Source organism: Cydia strobilella, chromosome 21 (assembly GCF_947568885.1).
Source record: "Cydia strobilella chromosome 21, ilCydStro3.1, whole genome shotgun sequence".
NCBI classification, from domain to species: Eukaryota; Metazoa; Arthropoda; class Insecta; order Lepidoptera; family Tortricidae; genus Cydia; species Cydia strobilella.
In genome coordinates, this window is record NC_086061.1 from 5,091,244 (window position 1) to 5,108,181 (window position 16,938).

The 16,938-nt window shown below is 37.7% G+C and overlaps 2 protein-coding genes across 2 annotated transcripts in view; one reads left to right on the forward strand and one right to left on the reverse strand.

Moving 5' to 3' along the window:
• Positions 1-16,938, forward strand: part of LOC134751009 (transcription factor Sox-17-beta.3) — a 141,021-nt gene that overhangs the window by 79,483 nt on the left and 44,600 nt on the right. The gene's annotated exons all lie outside the window — the stretch shown is intronic.
• Positions 7,346-16,938, reverse strand: part of LOC134751023 (DNA polymerase interacting tetratricopeptide repeat-containing, protein of 47 kDa) — a 160,508-nt gene continuing 150,915 nt past the window's right edge. The window contains exon 5 of the mRNA XM_063686351.1: positions 7,346-7,355. The gene's annotated coding sequence lies outside the window, so the exon portion shown is untranslated. The remainder of the gene's footprint in view (positions 7,356-16,938) is intronic.

Sequence of the window (16,938 nt, forward strand, 5' to 3'; positions counted from 1 at the left end):
AATAACACTAAATCACTTTTTTCTCACCACACGTAAAACGGTCACATTTCAGTCTCGATTCAGATAAAATTCAAACAATCGCCTTCAAAAAACGCATAAAACTCCCATTAATTGCAACAATCACACCAGCAGACCAATTAATATTCTTCTCGCTCTCCCAAACCCTCATATCGCCCAATTAAGCCAAAAGATTCTCGGGAATTTCGAGTTTTCGCGCCACAATTTCTTCGTCGCAACACAATAGCATTGTTCCGAGCAATTATGGCCACGTGGTTGGTTGTTTACCAATTGTTCTTATCTGACACCTAGGCGCGTCCTTGTGACAGCTTCCGACAAACGTTAGTCGATTGTGTTTCGTGTTTCCGTTAATTTGAATTTTTGAATGTAAGGAGTTTTGAAAATGATTCTGGTTCACCTGATAATTTGAGGTTAAACCTGATAAAGTGGGACTTTCTATAAGCGCAAACATTTTGACATCGAGATGTTTCCATTTTTGTAGCTTCTGAAAATATTTATTTTTATAAATAATAATTTTTCCCCTCACTAGCTCGGAAAGCCGTCTTTTATCCTTTAAAACATGCGGGGAAAACGCATTTTATCCACTAGTGGGGAAAGTAATTTGACCTTGGATGGATCGTGTTTAAGTAGCTTTTGACAGATAACAAAACGTAAAACGCTCATAACAATGGTTCGTTCGATATTAATAATCATTAAATAAATGGTTTGAGAATTTAATAAAAAATACCAAATTTAGCTTTATGTAATGATTTTAAGTCATAAACCTTAAATTCCATAAGAAACATTTGTTTTTTTTTAAATGATGTTGATTGTAATTCTGAACGCACAAGTTGAGTTGATACAATTTCAAAACGCATCGTCAGAAATGTCAACATTGTCAACAAAAATTTTCTCACCGACTCCGACACGTAAAAATACACAACTTTCAGAGTTTTCTGTTATAATATCGTATTATCGTAAAGAAATTAGTGATTCCAGTGATGAAGATGATCTAACGCCTGTGGATGTTGCACTTTCCTCGCTATAGTGAGGAGAAAAGTTTTGTGTTACGCACGGGTGCAAATGTATTTTACTTCTCGTGTGTTGAAACACTCGCGGGTAAAATACAACTTTGCACCCTTGTATAACAAATAACTATTCCTTGTTCGTTAAACTAGCTACATACCCGTCACAGAAGCCCGAAACTTTTCAAATTTCGAATCTAATTCGAACTATCAATCCCAATCAATTCGAAATTCGAAACTTTTATTTTCTCGCTGGCCAGCAATCAATTCTGTCGCCAGGTCTGCTCGTCCCATTGCTCTCTGACCAAGCGAGCATTCGCTTGACTGACCACTATAAGTTATTGTCAGTTGACCATCATTCACTAGCGAAGAGTGTCTATTAGAAAATTTGCATCTGATTCTTTAATTTAGTTTAATTAATTGTTAAAAAAAAGTTTGCGCGATGATATCGTAAGCAGTTGAAGAAGTTTTCGATTGTCACGCTTATGCGTTTTGTTTTTAAATCCAATATTACGCTCTGGATGCGAGTCCCTTAAGCCAATTTGCGTCGTCGGCCATATATTTTCGTTTGGTTTCTAAAAAGGGGATGGTAGGTATTGCCAATCGACAAAGTCACGAATAGTCTGGTTTACAGAACCGCGTGTTTTTTAACCATAGTAATACAGCCAAACAAGGAGGTCGTATAAAGAGTGAGTGAATGATAAATAGTTGTTGTTAATCCGGCGTTATCGCGGCCTCCCGTGCGGTCCGAAAATGAGAGATGGTCCGTGCTGCTAGATAACGCTTCTGGGTAATGGGTTTTATGATATTATGATGCGTGGAGGCGACTGTTTGGTTTACTATGATTTATTTTTTCTAAAAAAAATCTATGAATATACATTAAGACTAAAATAAACTGTGGAATGAACTGTCGCCTGCGGTGTTCCGGACCGTTACGACCTTTAAACCTTCAAGAAAAGACCGTACTTCCTATATTAAAGGCTAGCAACGCACATCCTCACTGGTGATGCAGGTGTCCATGGGCGACGGCAGTCGCTTACTATCAAGGGACTCGTCTTAACTAGGTTTTGCCTCATTTAAAAAAAAATAGGGTTCGTAGGCAACGTGCCAAGGACGCTGGCAGTATTTCCCCGCTGCACTAGTATTCCCTGAATTATAATTCATTAATTGTCCACAGGTTTCGAATTTGTTAAAAATGTTAGACTTGCTTTAATTCAACAAAGATCCCTTATTCATAAAACAAAAAAAATATTCATAGAATAAAAAAAATCTTTGGAAACCTCTGTTAAACGTTATTCCTTTCTAACAAACACCATCGGCGCGAATCATCTAAATATGGTTTATTTAAACTGTATATTCCCACGGGATGAATAGGCGCTTTCAGTTATATAAAAATACGTCGTAAAATGTTGACTGAAAACGCTATACTTGAAAAGTAACTTGAAAATCCATTTAATTTCGCTGCTTTACTAGCGCTGGTATTTAGATAGAATACTTCACTATGTTCAGGTTTTTTATTAAAATAAATAATAAAACATACAAGTAGTCTCCATACTTTCCAACTGCAGCTATGACAAATGTAGTGAATGTCGAGTTAGCGCGGCCGGCGAGCGCTATCGACTAATTGTATCGGTATGTGCCTCCAATAGTGATGTCATTATATCGATAAAAACAACTTATAGTTTATCGTTAAAATACCACATATAACTATGTAGTTTATCGTTAAAATATCATAGTGTAAGTACTGTAAGGGCACAATTATTGCAGCTGAGGAGCATGCAAATGTAGAAATACTCATAAGGGTACAAGAATTTGTACTCATAACTCATAACACACTTTGGCCAAGTAAGATCAATAGTTCGCGGTGAAAGCTTTGTACCTCTTTCTTTAATGCTCCTTGTACCTATCGCCAGAATTTGCTTTAAAGTAGTAGGCGAACCTCTAAAACTTTTATTATATTAACGTCCTAACCTAACAAATCTTCAATTTCAAGTCATTTAAATTATTATTGGATATTGTAACAAGTACTCATTTCAACAACATACCTACTTCCATTGCTTACTTGTACGCATAAGCTCACACTCTAGATCTTATCGATATCGGACCGCAGGTACCTTTGACGGATTACGGAGCATCGACTCGCGACTACCGACTGTTATCGACTGATCTGCCAAATCGATACGTCATTTTTATCGACATGTCGGTAAAACGGTTTCTTATCGATGCCATTATAACTTTGGCTTCAGATAATGCAAGGAAAGTGAGGAATGTTTTTAGATTTATTCATTGATATTATTACGTGTTGTTATATGTTCAAAGCGAAGTAGATTGCTGCTAACTGTAGGTTGCAGAGCAGAATAATTCAGTTACCTATTCCTATTACTAGTTACAAAGCAAACTTATACAAATTAGCTACGTAAACACTTTTCACTGTTTTTGAACAAGTGCCTTACAAATCGCCTTTGTACATAAAAAATGTTTAGTAACACTCAAGTAATAAAAAAAAATTACACTTTTAACATATTAGGTAGTTGTTACCTACGCTAGAACTTTTCCTCCACTTTTTAACATTACCATAGTGTCATTTTAAATTGAGCTGGGGGTCTAGCCAAAATGACAATTGTTGATAGAAATCGCCAATCGGAACTTAAATACTGTATGAAATTTGGTCACTTGACTTTTCGTAGCATTTGTCATCCTAGTTAACATATTTTTCGTATTGCGTTTGTCGATGTATGATTGTCAGCTTGGCTAGGCTTTTTGGTCGTTATTAGTATTTATCGTTATTTTCACCTCCCTAGCATTATTTGTCGACGGTATCGGGCGCGCGCGGATCCATCACTGTTGAGATAGTGCCCTTATTAACTGCTGCGTCCGCTGCTACCGCGAAAGAACTGTACACTATTCATTTGGGCCTAAATCTCGCTTTTGAAACGTCATAAAAGCTCATTTAGACGGCGCACGAACTCGCATGCGATTTAAGTTACATTGGGCACTAAATATTGAGGTTACATCCAATTCAGCCGACCGATCAAATACCTTAATGTAATGAAACTGGCATGCGAGTTCTCGCACCGTCTAAATGAGCCTTTATAATGTGATTAGGAGGATTTTTTGTTCTACATTAATTACCTAGATTACGTAGCCATGTAGAATTGTAATTCGTCTTAAACTTTTTAGGTAGCGCAAATTACGAATAGACTACTACTTACCTATATTGATCGTAGTTACCTATATTGACAAAACTACGTGTCATTATTAAATAACAAACATAACATAGCAAAAACCGGCCTGGCGCGAGTCGGACTCGCCCTCCGAGGGTTCCGTACAAATTTAACTTTTTTTTTATAAATTCACATTTTTCAGATTGTTCTCTGTATCTGTAGTGTAAGACGATATTACTTGCCAAATTCCATAGTTATAGGTCAACGGGAAGTACCGTATTAATTTTGATTCCTTTGAGAGTGTCGAAATATTCGTTTTTGCGAAATAAACCTAGAACGTTAACCTAGAAGTTTAATTTTTTTCACAGCTCCAAGGGACCGTAGACCTGAGTATATGTACATACATACTATATGGTTTAAATTTCAACTTGATACCTCCACGCGTTCCTGAGATAAAGGGCTACGCTAAGATTACTTTTAAGGCACAGAACCCTAAAAGACCCTAGTTATGCAGAAAACGACCAACTCCATTTTCTTATAAATGCAGAAAGCGACCAAATCCACTGAGTACTTTGACAAAAATAAAAAGTTGGTCGCTTTCTACAGAACTAATTATTAAAATAAGTCAATACCTACGGATAAGTGTGGCTGCGGGATAAGTGTGGCTAGCCTTCACATTGGGGCCTGATTACACATTGATTAGTGTTTATCGCGAGTTCATACGTATGCCACACTTATCCGTATTGACCTTACTTAACAGCCCGGCCACGACATTGCGCGACCGGCGGCGGCGGCGGCGGCAACCATAGGCTGGAGCAAGACACTGCGATCGGACCTTTCGTTCCCATCTATGGTTGCCGCAGTCGCCGCCGCCGGTCGCGCAATGTCGTGGCCGGGCCGTTAGATTGGCTTAAAGGTCTCGTAACCAGCCGATAAAATCCAAAAAAAGCCTTACCTCATAAATTCTCAAACAGTGATAAGGAGATTCTTTGCCTCATACATCAGTGTTTTGTTATACACAAATAAAATAACTTGACAGATGAAAACAGTTATTTTAACCGATAAAACTATGAGCCATATTTGCGAGAGATATTATTTTAAGACACAGTAATCTTTATAAACGATATCAAAACCAAAAAACAAGTAATCGTCTTACACCTGACCGTGACTTTCAATATCGAGACCCCCTTCGACTTTAAAGAGTATTAATATAACCCCTGAATGACGTATCGATTTTTTGTATGAACCTTTTATATGGAAATAATTGGATAAAATGCTAATAAAAGCCACCTCTTTATGTTTGAAAACATTTTAAGGAGAATTTTTTTTATTGATTTATCGATTGGTGTCTGACTAATCAGAAATTAGTGGGGAAAAAATGATGGGTTGACACTTTCGCATAAATACATTTTTAATAAGCCAATGACCGTCTGTAGTACAGTGTATGCGACCTTCAGACCTTCAATAAAAGAGCGTACTCCCATCTTAAATACCGTTAACCCGCTTGTGTGTTGCAGATATGCGCCGATAATAGCTTACCATCAAACGATTCGTCGAACAACGTATCTCAAAAGCGTCTCGTTTTACAATCCGCAACTGAAACTCAATTCTTAATTTCTTACCTAGTCATTTAGACGCTCAAAAAATCAGCTTAACATAATTTATAACAAGGATAGACAGCTCTAGCCTGCCTTGTCACGCGTCAGAAAAAAACCATCATCAGAATGCAAATAGGAACAGTAATCTCTAATTGATAAGCCGCGTTTTACTTTGTAAGGTCTTCGTAAGATTTTTATGGCTAATTGAGGTCGGAATATGCATTAGATTATTAGGAGACGGGTTAGATGAATTTGTTATTTTAAGTAGGCAGCTAAGATTACAGGGTTTCAAATAGTATTTTATACAATCGTGATATAGTAGAGAGCTTTTTCAGTATAATACTTTTTTTACTATAAAGCCTAAATAATTAATGAAAATTGGTAAGTATCTCTGTAGATAAAAATAGCCGCGCGTTTATGTCTTTTCTATGGGAGTGCGGCGGCACGTGATTGGGCAAATTCTTTTATAGTTGACTACAGCGTATCGAAATGAATATTATAGTTTGGGATTCCATACATGAAAAGCACGCAATTATAGTTCGGTATACGAAATCTTAATTTAACCATTACAGTCATTAAATGGGTTATGACCAAAGTGGCCAAATATATTGGGACACATTCTTATTTCTATGGTAACAAAGCTTAAATACCATACTTATTTATATATGTACTTCGCCACTTTATCCGTCAGTATCCATTTGGTGCTACTACTACTACTTGGCCAGTTAGGGCAGTTAGCCAATACCTACACTAGCGTCAATGACTAAGAAATCTGTTGGAAAATGTCTTTATATCCCCAGGTTCTTGTTGAAGATCTTGAGGCAAATTCCCCAAGAAACTTGACGTGTACGTGTATATCGAGTACAGACGTATTAAATACATACTAAATCATACAAAGGTTTTATGCGACTTCACTACGCTTTATTGCCAAGGAACCTCGGGGTACGGATGGCAAAAAAGTTATTTTTAAACTGTGTGATTGCAAGATTTACAAGTAATGTCGGATGTCTATAGATTTCATGTACTACCATGACAGATCCAAGTCAAATTTCGTTCTCATAACGACTACGGGGCTCTTGCATACCCATGCAAGAGCCCCGTAGTCGTACATACCCATGTAGGGCGCTGAAAAATATAGTTAAAATTAATGAGAACGAGAGCGAAAGACCAGAAAGAAATCTTTAAAAAAATCTTACTATGTACCATTACAAGAGGTTTGGGCAGTAGTTCTTCTCATTAAAGAAAACTTGTTTCAGCAGTATATAGGACAATGAGACCTTATTGTCAAAACTTATATGAATCGTTACTTCGTCACTAACACCCAAAAGTCTGGAAGAGAACTTAGATATAAGACCGTTAGACTTATGTGTATTTCATATTATTCGTACCTTTAGTATTACAGTAAAACTTGGTTAATTGGGATCCAGGTTTCTTTGTTGCCGTCGCTACCTACGTGTACCGCGCGCGGTTACGGCGCGGCTTAACGATTTTCCGACCGCCGCCGCGCCGATTCGCCTCCGAGCGGCGGCGCGGGAGTTGATGTAAGCTACCATTTTATGCACGCTAACTTACTTTTTCGAAAGTATCACGGTGTTCTGGGGAAAGTATAAAACTCTTTAAATACAAAGGAATACTATAAAAAAACCGGCCAAGTGCGAGTCGGACACGCGCACGAAGGGTTCCGTACTATTACGCAAAAATGGCAAAGAAATCACGTTTGTTGTATGGGAGCCCCATATTTATTATATGTATTTGCTGTTATCATCTGTGAAAATTTCAACTGTCTAGCTATCACGGTTCATTTTATGAGATACAGCCTGGTGACAGACAGACGGATAGATGTAGTCTTAGTAATAGGGTCCCGTTTTTACCCTTTGGGTACGGAACTCTCCGCCCTGAATGTTATTACCTAATCCCGTGGCGGTAATTTGACTGAAACTTGAACAAATATCAGTTCACGATTAGCAACGCGGTCTTATGGCTCAAGAGCGATCTCTTCTCTTCGTGTCTCTTGGTTTAGATAGTTTCAGGTAGGTTCAACGTATACATTTACAACATATTATTGGTGAAATCTTGTAGACTTCTTGTTTAATAAACGAGAAGTATTTTTGATTCGTTGAAATGGTCAGTTCGGTAGAGATTAGTCATGATAATCATAATTTTTCGGTCAAATGTAAATAATGTTTGGTCCTATCCTATACGTGGTAATGCTAAAGTATTTCAGCACAGGAATCAAACCGGAAACAACATTCATCTAACGCATACACGTTCCATCAAAACAAGTTATGTAAGTTATGTTACTGTGAATGAAAACTGGTACTGCCCAAACTAATCTCGAACACCTTCGGAAATCAAAAACTTAATCAAAAACCCGCCTTACGACTTATATAATAAAGTTTAGGAATTATTTTCAAGACCGCAAATAACTGTTGTTTGGGAAGCTATTGAGAAAAAGACGTAACACACTACATTTTAAAAGGAAGATACAACCTTTTCGTAAATAAATATTATAATTGTGTGTACTAGTCGATCACCGATATAAATGATAAATGGTTTAATGTCAAAGCTGAACGGATTGGTTGTCGCTAGCAAAAAGTCAAATGTTACGCAGGTTCATTCACCATTTTTTTTGTCGTAGGCATAATGTTCCAATTTAATTTGCAGCGGGCATTGACTGTGGTCCATTGATAGAATACATTGAGGTCCTATAATCACTGAGTAATCCCAGTAGCTTTATTACGACCTACAGAAACATGAAGGCGTAAAACCGATTGCCGTTATTTTGAAGAAAACAAAACGAAATCAGGTTGCTTTCTTAATATGCTAATAGACTAGGTACAACCTATTTGTATATTATGGTGGTAGTAACTCGGATTTGATTATTAAAAAATCTTAGACACGGTCGCTAGTTAGTGTTGGTAGGAACTAGTCTTTTGAGTGAATTCCAAGTCTTTGAAGCTTTGAATCGTGTCCTATATTGAGTCTTTTTAAGCGCAACATAATAGGATTCAATTTAAGCTTCCGAATAAAGACTCCATCAACAATTTTGTAGGATTTACCTCTCTCTCTCTCTTCTCTCTCTTTTTGAATCAAATTTAAGTTCTTTGAAGAGGACTTAAATCTTAAAAGACTCGAAAGTTTTTTTGAGCACAGTCTTGTAAAAACGAGTCACTTCAAATTTAGACTCAAAAGACTATAGTTCCTACCAACACTAACTAGCGCCCCTGTCTAAGATTTTTTAATTAGCAAATCCTGCTCCACAGTTTTATCTTTACCGTTCTCACCAAACAATCGTGTTATGAAAACACTGTCAAACTTTCTATAAACGCGAACCTATGTCGGCATCGTGATATGATGCCCTTCATATCTATGTCGTTATCTGTAATCGGTATTTGAGGTAGCGACATCTCGAACTGGCCTTACGGCTTCTGGTTCTGGCCAGGGAACATGTTGCTAACAATGCCAACACTTAGGACACTTACGAAACTTAAGCTGCCGCCATACTCGTACGATCCAAGTTACGCTCTCATTTTAAGACATTCTGGAATAGCATATTTGACATGAACATTCATGTAACATGTATCTATGTCGAATAGTTTTCGTCGCTAAAAATTGTTATATAAAGAAAATTGAGCCAGTAGAAGTTTTGTATTTAAAACCAAAAACTTAACGTCTTTAAAATGTCGTACCTACTTATTCACCAGTATACGGGCCTCCGCTAGCTGGCGCGGTTGCACGTAGCGGGTGAGCGGGTTAACGAAAATAGTATGAGCGGACGCGTGCGGAGGATTTTACCTACAATGGCACCCGCGTGCGTGCGCTTGCTCCGGCACCAGCGCCAGCTAGCGTACGCCCTAAAAAGTAGCAGATCTCGTCTGTCAAACTAGCCTCGCGATGACTGACAGCGACAACTAAGTACAGTTATTTCTTAACACGTCTGTTGTAGGTATAATATGTTAAACGAATTAGTTAACCGTTGTTCGATTTCCGGGGTGGGACGAAGTCACGAGTCATCGTTGTGGGCGAGACGGGGTTTCATTCCAATAGCTATAGAGAACGAACGGGTTGACAGTTCAAGAAGGACCAATATAATTAAGATTTTTAGTTTAGTCGTTAATATGTCGACCAATCTTCGACTTAAATTACGACTTAAGTGACCCGTTTTAATATATTTTCTGACCCTTGGCCGGAAAGCGTCAACTTTCGGCCCGCTGCACTAAACAAAGTTGCCGTTTGCAGGCTCCAGCGAGCAGAAAAATTGTATACACACCTCGGCCACCAATTAAGAAAACCTCAGATCACGTTTCTGTCTCAGATGACATATCTTACATACTTTAGGTATGTGGATAATATTAATATACTTACTACAATTATGTCTTTAGTTTAGTGTTGGTAAAGAGGCCACATATTTAAGAAACGAAGTTGTACATAGGTACATACAAACATAAGTACATGTAGGACTCATTTTCTTTATTCGAGCCACGATTTAATAAGATTTGAAAAAGAACTCATGGAAGTGATTCGAGTCTTTCAAATTTAGACTATTAGGGTTATTTTGATCACGAACAGTTGTTCTTAGCCTGGTTTATTGGAGACCACGACTCGCTGGCGCCTTGGAATACATGGCCAGACCGTGTCGGGCGCATTTACATACAGAAAATTGGATCAGAAATTATTATGAAGAGTTGTCTTTGACACGTTTTAATCATGTTGTTTTAACGAAAATCGTTTTTTTTATTAACCTTAGATGTTTTGGTTGCTGACTATACTGTTTAGTCAGGTAGTGAAAAGAGTCGCTGAAATCAACAAAGGTGACATATAGATACAATTACGAAAAAACTGTCAAGTTATGACATTATGCACACATGTTATCGGGTCTGATTTCTCCTTACAGCAATAGAGTTACCTGTGAATGTGTGCGTGTCGCGCATAACCACGAGAAGAGAAGCGGCATGTTATAAAATCACAGTTGTCTTAGCGATCCTACCTTTGCCGATCATAAAGAGGAAGGGGGGCGACTCCTTCTTCATACAAACTTAGTCCCCATTTACCTCTCTGGATATGGCAACGCGGCGAGCGTGATGGGCTTTGCATCTGGAGGGGCGCGGGGCGAATTTTGTAAATAGTTTATATGTTTGTTAATTTTTATTAGTTTATGTTAAGATTTATGTAGTTTTTGTAAGTAGATTTTTAGATTTTCAAATTGTATTTCCTATTGACGTATTACGTTGTTTAGTATTTAGTTTTTAATCTCAATGATATATACAGTGGTACTACGTAAACGAAATTAATAACTAGCTTAAATCTAAAATAGGTCCTTGAGGCTTTGTACCAAGGATGCTGGCGGCATTTCCCCGCTGTATCGCAATGCTGATACGTTGTGCGAGAAAGCCGCCAGCTCTTCGGTCACCAGTTACGTCAACCAGACGCTTCGCGATTTCTGCAAAAGTTTAGTTTAGTTTACCTCTGTATATTATATTATGCAAATAAAGAATTATTATTATTATTATGTAGGTATATTAACCATTTATTTATTTGATTTAGATATTTGGTTGTCATACGAAGAGCGAAAAACAGATTGTACTAATTTTGAAATACTAACTCTTAAAATAATAAAATAATCAAACGAAGGGGCATAGCTGTGGTTGATAAACATCGAATTGTGTCAAAATATTTTCAATAATGTTAATATCCAGAGATGAATATGAGGACTACGTTTGTTTGGTAGTAAACTTTCGTTTTTAACTTATAGCAGAAAAATATTGATTTTCGAAAATTAGATTACCTATAATATTACTTACCGATATTAACGTCCGGTCTATAAAAAGCAACTCATTATACTATAAATAACCATAAATTGGATGTCCTCCGCGTTCACGGTTGATTTCACACATTGCCCGACATTATATCAAAACCTGGTACAGGTTGATGTGACAGAGCATTTATTCCTTTATTAAGTTAGATACCTAATTCGGTCTCTAATAAAATATAGGTATATATACCTACCTCCAAAGTTCAAAATTGACACGACTGTTAACTAACTGGATAACATCTACTAACAATATTTTATTACATATTTAATTAGTTAGTAATATAAGTCTGTAAAAATGAACTGTTAAATGAAATTAAAGTGAGCTAAAACATGAAATCACTGTACCATAGAGTAACTTATACTAGAGCGGTACTGTCATAGTAAATTTTGTAACCCCAGTAAATTCACTGCCATCTGTCGACACACCTTAAAACTAAAAATGAAGATTTATAAAAATACGATAGAATGTATTTAAATATAGATAAATGATTTTTTTTATTTGCATTAATTATTTTTATGATTTTGACCCATGTTCTTTCACTGATATGCGTTAAAATTGTTAAATAACAAACGAAACCGTCAACGCCATCTATTCGACTGTAGGCCAAAACTAGTAGCGCCCTCTAAACGAGAATCAAATTTTCTTGATTTTCGAGGCACATTTTTTCCTTAGACTGTATCTATCTATTACGGAGTTATATCTATCTTTGACTGTACGCAATGGCATTAATAAAGAAGACATTTAGCCTTTAGCAGCTCTCAGAAAAGGTCCAACAAATGAAACTAAAGTGATATATGAAACATGCTGTAGTTGATGGGTGGGGCAGGGCGCGGGCGCGCCGGCGGCGGAGCGTGGCACCTCCAAATACTATAAAACATCTCGATGAAGTTTACACTCGTTTGAGTTCCAATGTCAAACTTTGAACTTTGAGCACGAGGTGAATGTTGATGCTGATTTCAAATGAGTTGAAACTGCTTCTGCCAATAAAATCCCTACTAATATTATAAATGCGAAAGTAACTTTCTGTCTTTTATCTCTTCACGCTAAAAACGCTGAACCGATTGAGATGAATTTTGGTATTGAAATAGTTTGAGGCAGGGAAGAACATAGGATAGTTTTTCATCATCGTACTATATATTTCATCCATTAATTGAGCAGAAATCAGAGGAAAAGTTGGTGGGAAACGATTCATAAAACTTATAAGTATCTATGTACTTAGTACTTACCTGCACCCTAAGCAAACGTCAAAATATTAGATTATTAATTCTAATATGTATTTTGTATTTTTTAATATGTATTGTAATGTTTGACGATCATGATAAGAAGATAAGCATAATTTTGACATTGATGCAAATTTATAGTGTAATTTTTATCTTGAAATAAATAAATCTAAATCTAAATCTATGTTTTGTATAAGTACTCGTATTGTAGAGCATATTGTATCGTATTTGGCGCAGCAGAATTAGCACTAGCTTGCATAGTTAGCCTTCAGGATGAGCTAGTCCCTCTTTGTCGATTTTGACGATTTTATTTAACACACCCTGGCACACCCCTTTACCAACAAAAAACACAAATTAATTGCCGCCTAGGCAAGACAAAATATTATATAAATTTACACAGCGTTTTGACGTCAAGTCTAAAAGTCCAACTAACATTTTAAACTTGGAGAAATTGATACCCTAGATCCCTATCCCTATACTGATCTCAAGACCCTAAAAGTCACAACACAGGAACAGAGGTGAGCGTCAACCTCGTGTCGTCGCGGGTGGGTGCGCGAGGTGATGGCGCGCCGCGACCCGTGACGACAGTTACTCGGCCCCACTAATTAATATGGAGAAATGACCATCTTGGAGGAAAGCTCCATGAGGTGATTGACCAAGGACCTAAATATACACTTGTATAGCAAGTCACCAGAAATAAAATCATACGTACTTGAAGAAGAGCACAAAAATATTGTATGGCTCACACAGTGCAGCCGCGGAGGTTTTTAAGTCTTCTGAGTTATTACTGAGATCCGTGACGATAGTTACTCGGCCCCACTAATTACTTACTTATTTACTCACTTACTCCTCTGGCGCAGCGACCCAAAGTGTGTCTTGGCCTCCAACACGACTGCTCTCCACTAATCCCGGTCCTGTGCAGTTTCTCGCCAATCTTGATCCTGGATCTCGCGCAGATCAGCGTCCACCACATCCGCCCATCGTTACCTAGGTCCGCCCGATCGCCTCCCATTCGCTCAAGATGGCCCACTAATTAATATGGAGAAACACTGACCATCTCGGAGAACAGCTGGACATTAGGTGATTGATCAGAGAACTGAACAAAGTACGCTCCATTACTTACACTAGTACCACTTCCAGTAGCAATATTTTGAAAAGCGCAAACAATTCATATGCTTTTATGGCTCACACGTACAAACACAGTACGGCTGCGGTGGGTAAATATTGAGTCCCCTGAGATTTTTATTAAGATCAGTGACGACAGTTACTCGGTCCCACAAATTAATATAGAGAAATGACTATATTGACCATCTTGGAATTCTTGGAAAAAAGTTCTATAAGGTGATTGACCAAGGGGCCAGAGATACACTCCTTTGAATTTGTATAGTAACAGGCACCAGCAATAAAGTAATACTTAATCGAGGAAGTGCGCAAAAATATCGCTCTTATAGCCCTATAACAAACATGTCAGATATTTTTACACACAGAGCACACTCATTCTTGCCATGAATCGGGTAATTTTGAGTGAGAGTGAGGTTTTGAGGAATTATTGAGGAATCATCATTTTTTGAGGAAAGCTAGAAGCAACTGAATTATTCAGTTTTACGCTGAAAAGAGTCCAGATTTAATAAAATTGGGTGGAAAATCACTCACCAATTGTGGATGACGGCACATTGGCCACATATAGTGAACTCTAAAAAAAAAAACAAATGAGACCATGAACCGTTGGAATTTCAAACCATAGATCCTTTGGATTTCGAATGTAACGCACCAACGCCTCTCGGATGTATCAGTTGAATTCGGTTGCGCAAATGGAACGGATATTGCTCGTTCCTCTCGCCGCCATTCTGTTCGAAATTTGAATTTTGCCGGTTAACTGGCTGCTTCCGGTAGCTTTGTTTCTGTTGGGTAACCGTTAAGATATTGGGCTTTTGGACGCTTAGTTAATTTTGCAACTTTTGCAAATGTGCACAAACTAAACTTGTATTAGGTACTCTTTTTCATTTTAGTGGTTCTCAAATCAAATTAAATGAAAACAATGCGATGTGTTGCGTTATCGTTTTGTAAACTATGACTACGCAACCAATAGCAATAATTCTATAGAAAACAATAATGTAGAAAATGTTATGACCATAAATTGATTGTTTCAACTCATTTAGGTACTCCGTGGGAAAAGGGAAATATTACAATTTCCCAACAAGCCTGATATGCGACTGTAATTTAGTTTTAATTTGGCCGGGAATCAAAGCAGCATTATGTGGGCTGTCAACCGTGCTTCGAAACATTGAGGCTTAAATACTTAAAACTGATGTGGACATCGTATATTTAAAAAAGAATGTTATTTCTTTTCAGGTAAGTTGCAGAGAACCTCTATGCTCCAGGATGGTAACTTTATCAATCACTATAAGGTGGTAAGTTTGTTTTTAGGGTTCCGTACCAAAGCTATTAGAGAATGCTGATGTACACTGCAAACTGCAGTAAATTAAAACGATAGTCAAGTATTTCCCAATATAAATTAACCCTCTAACTGAAAACTCGCGACCGTTCAAGTACGAAATAACCCGCGATGTTCTCGCCAGATGGCGCGATAACGGGCTCCAATGGCGTACAATTAATACACTTATCTCAGCTAATTAACGATTGCGACCTAGAATCTCGAATGAGGCTGAGGCAAGATCCGCTGTTGCGTCGCCACGCATCGGTGCTGTGGTACTGTGGTACTAATACTTACCGTGGTACTTGGTACCTGCATTGTGGTAGCACCTTCCTACTATTTACTCTAGAAAAGTTTTTGGAAATCCTTAAGGCGCCGTGGGTTCAGGTTCTTATCTCACTATTACTTAGCGTAACCGTGAGCGAGACGGCTGTGGGTACCTACCCTGCTACCCGGGATCGCGGATGTATTTGAAATGTTATTTTTAGTAACTTTGAACTAATGAGTTTGATCAAAAATAAAATTGCGCATGTATAGAAGCAAATTTCATATTTTTAGCTTTCGTGCAAAAAATGTTACAAATTTTTAATGGTGCGTTTTCGAAATCGGGTTTCGAATCGAAGCAGTTACTAGAGAAAGGTCTCAAGATTGCTATTAATATTTTTAGCCAACCGTATTATGATCTAAAAAAGCGCTATCATTTTTCAAAAATCTGCTGCAATTTACCCATGAGCTAATTAATGTGTGTAGACAGAACTACTATATTGCTAAAGGTTGTACACTTGTACTAAAAGCGATTAGGAAGAAGAATGGGCCATGTCGTATGGTACTGGCTATAGCACGTGGGTAATAAGCCCAAAGAATTTCAAAACCTCGCGACATATCGTTGAAAGCCTCTTGGAAAACTTCTACTCTCTTCAGGCGAAAATATTAGATGTGCAAGGCATAAACAATTTTTTTATGAAGCAGAAACGTCTGCTAGCGTTACTCCAAAATTTTAATTGCGATTGGACCGGTGTTCCAATGGTAGCAGGTTTGAGTCCTGCCGGTGTAAATTTTTAAATTATTCCTTTAATTTAAAAGTATGCAAGGCACTCGAAAACCATTATCCACCCATCTTACAGTCAGGTAAATACGCTATTATAGCTGCAAACAAGTTCCAACAGTAATTATAATAAGCATAGTGAATCAACATAAACTATCTATAAAATATATCCAGATCTACTAGTATAATGTCGCCTTGTCACGGCAGCTTCATTACGGCCCTGGAAGACGATTCAGATTCAACAAACTTGTAACGGGTTTGAACTGGTTTTGATACGACCTCGACGATCATTTGGTGATTGGCGCGCATGCGCATCTCACGCACGACTTTCGCTTCATTTCGCATGCACCATGGGTTCCGTACCGAAAGGGTAAAAACGGGACCCTATTACTAAGACTCCGCTGTCCGTCTGTCTGTTTGTCTGTCACCAGGCTGTATCTCATGAGCCGTGATAGCTAGACAGTAAAATTTTTCACAGATGATGTATTTTTGTTGCCGCTATAACAACAAATACTAAAAAGTACGGAACCCTCGGTGGGCGAGTCCGACTCGCACTTGGCCGGTTGTTTTTTTATTACGGTTTTATATTGTGATGACCTTGACTATCACCTACGCTGATTGGTTTGTACGAAATGTACTAGC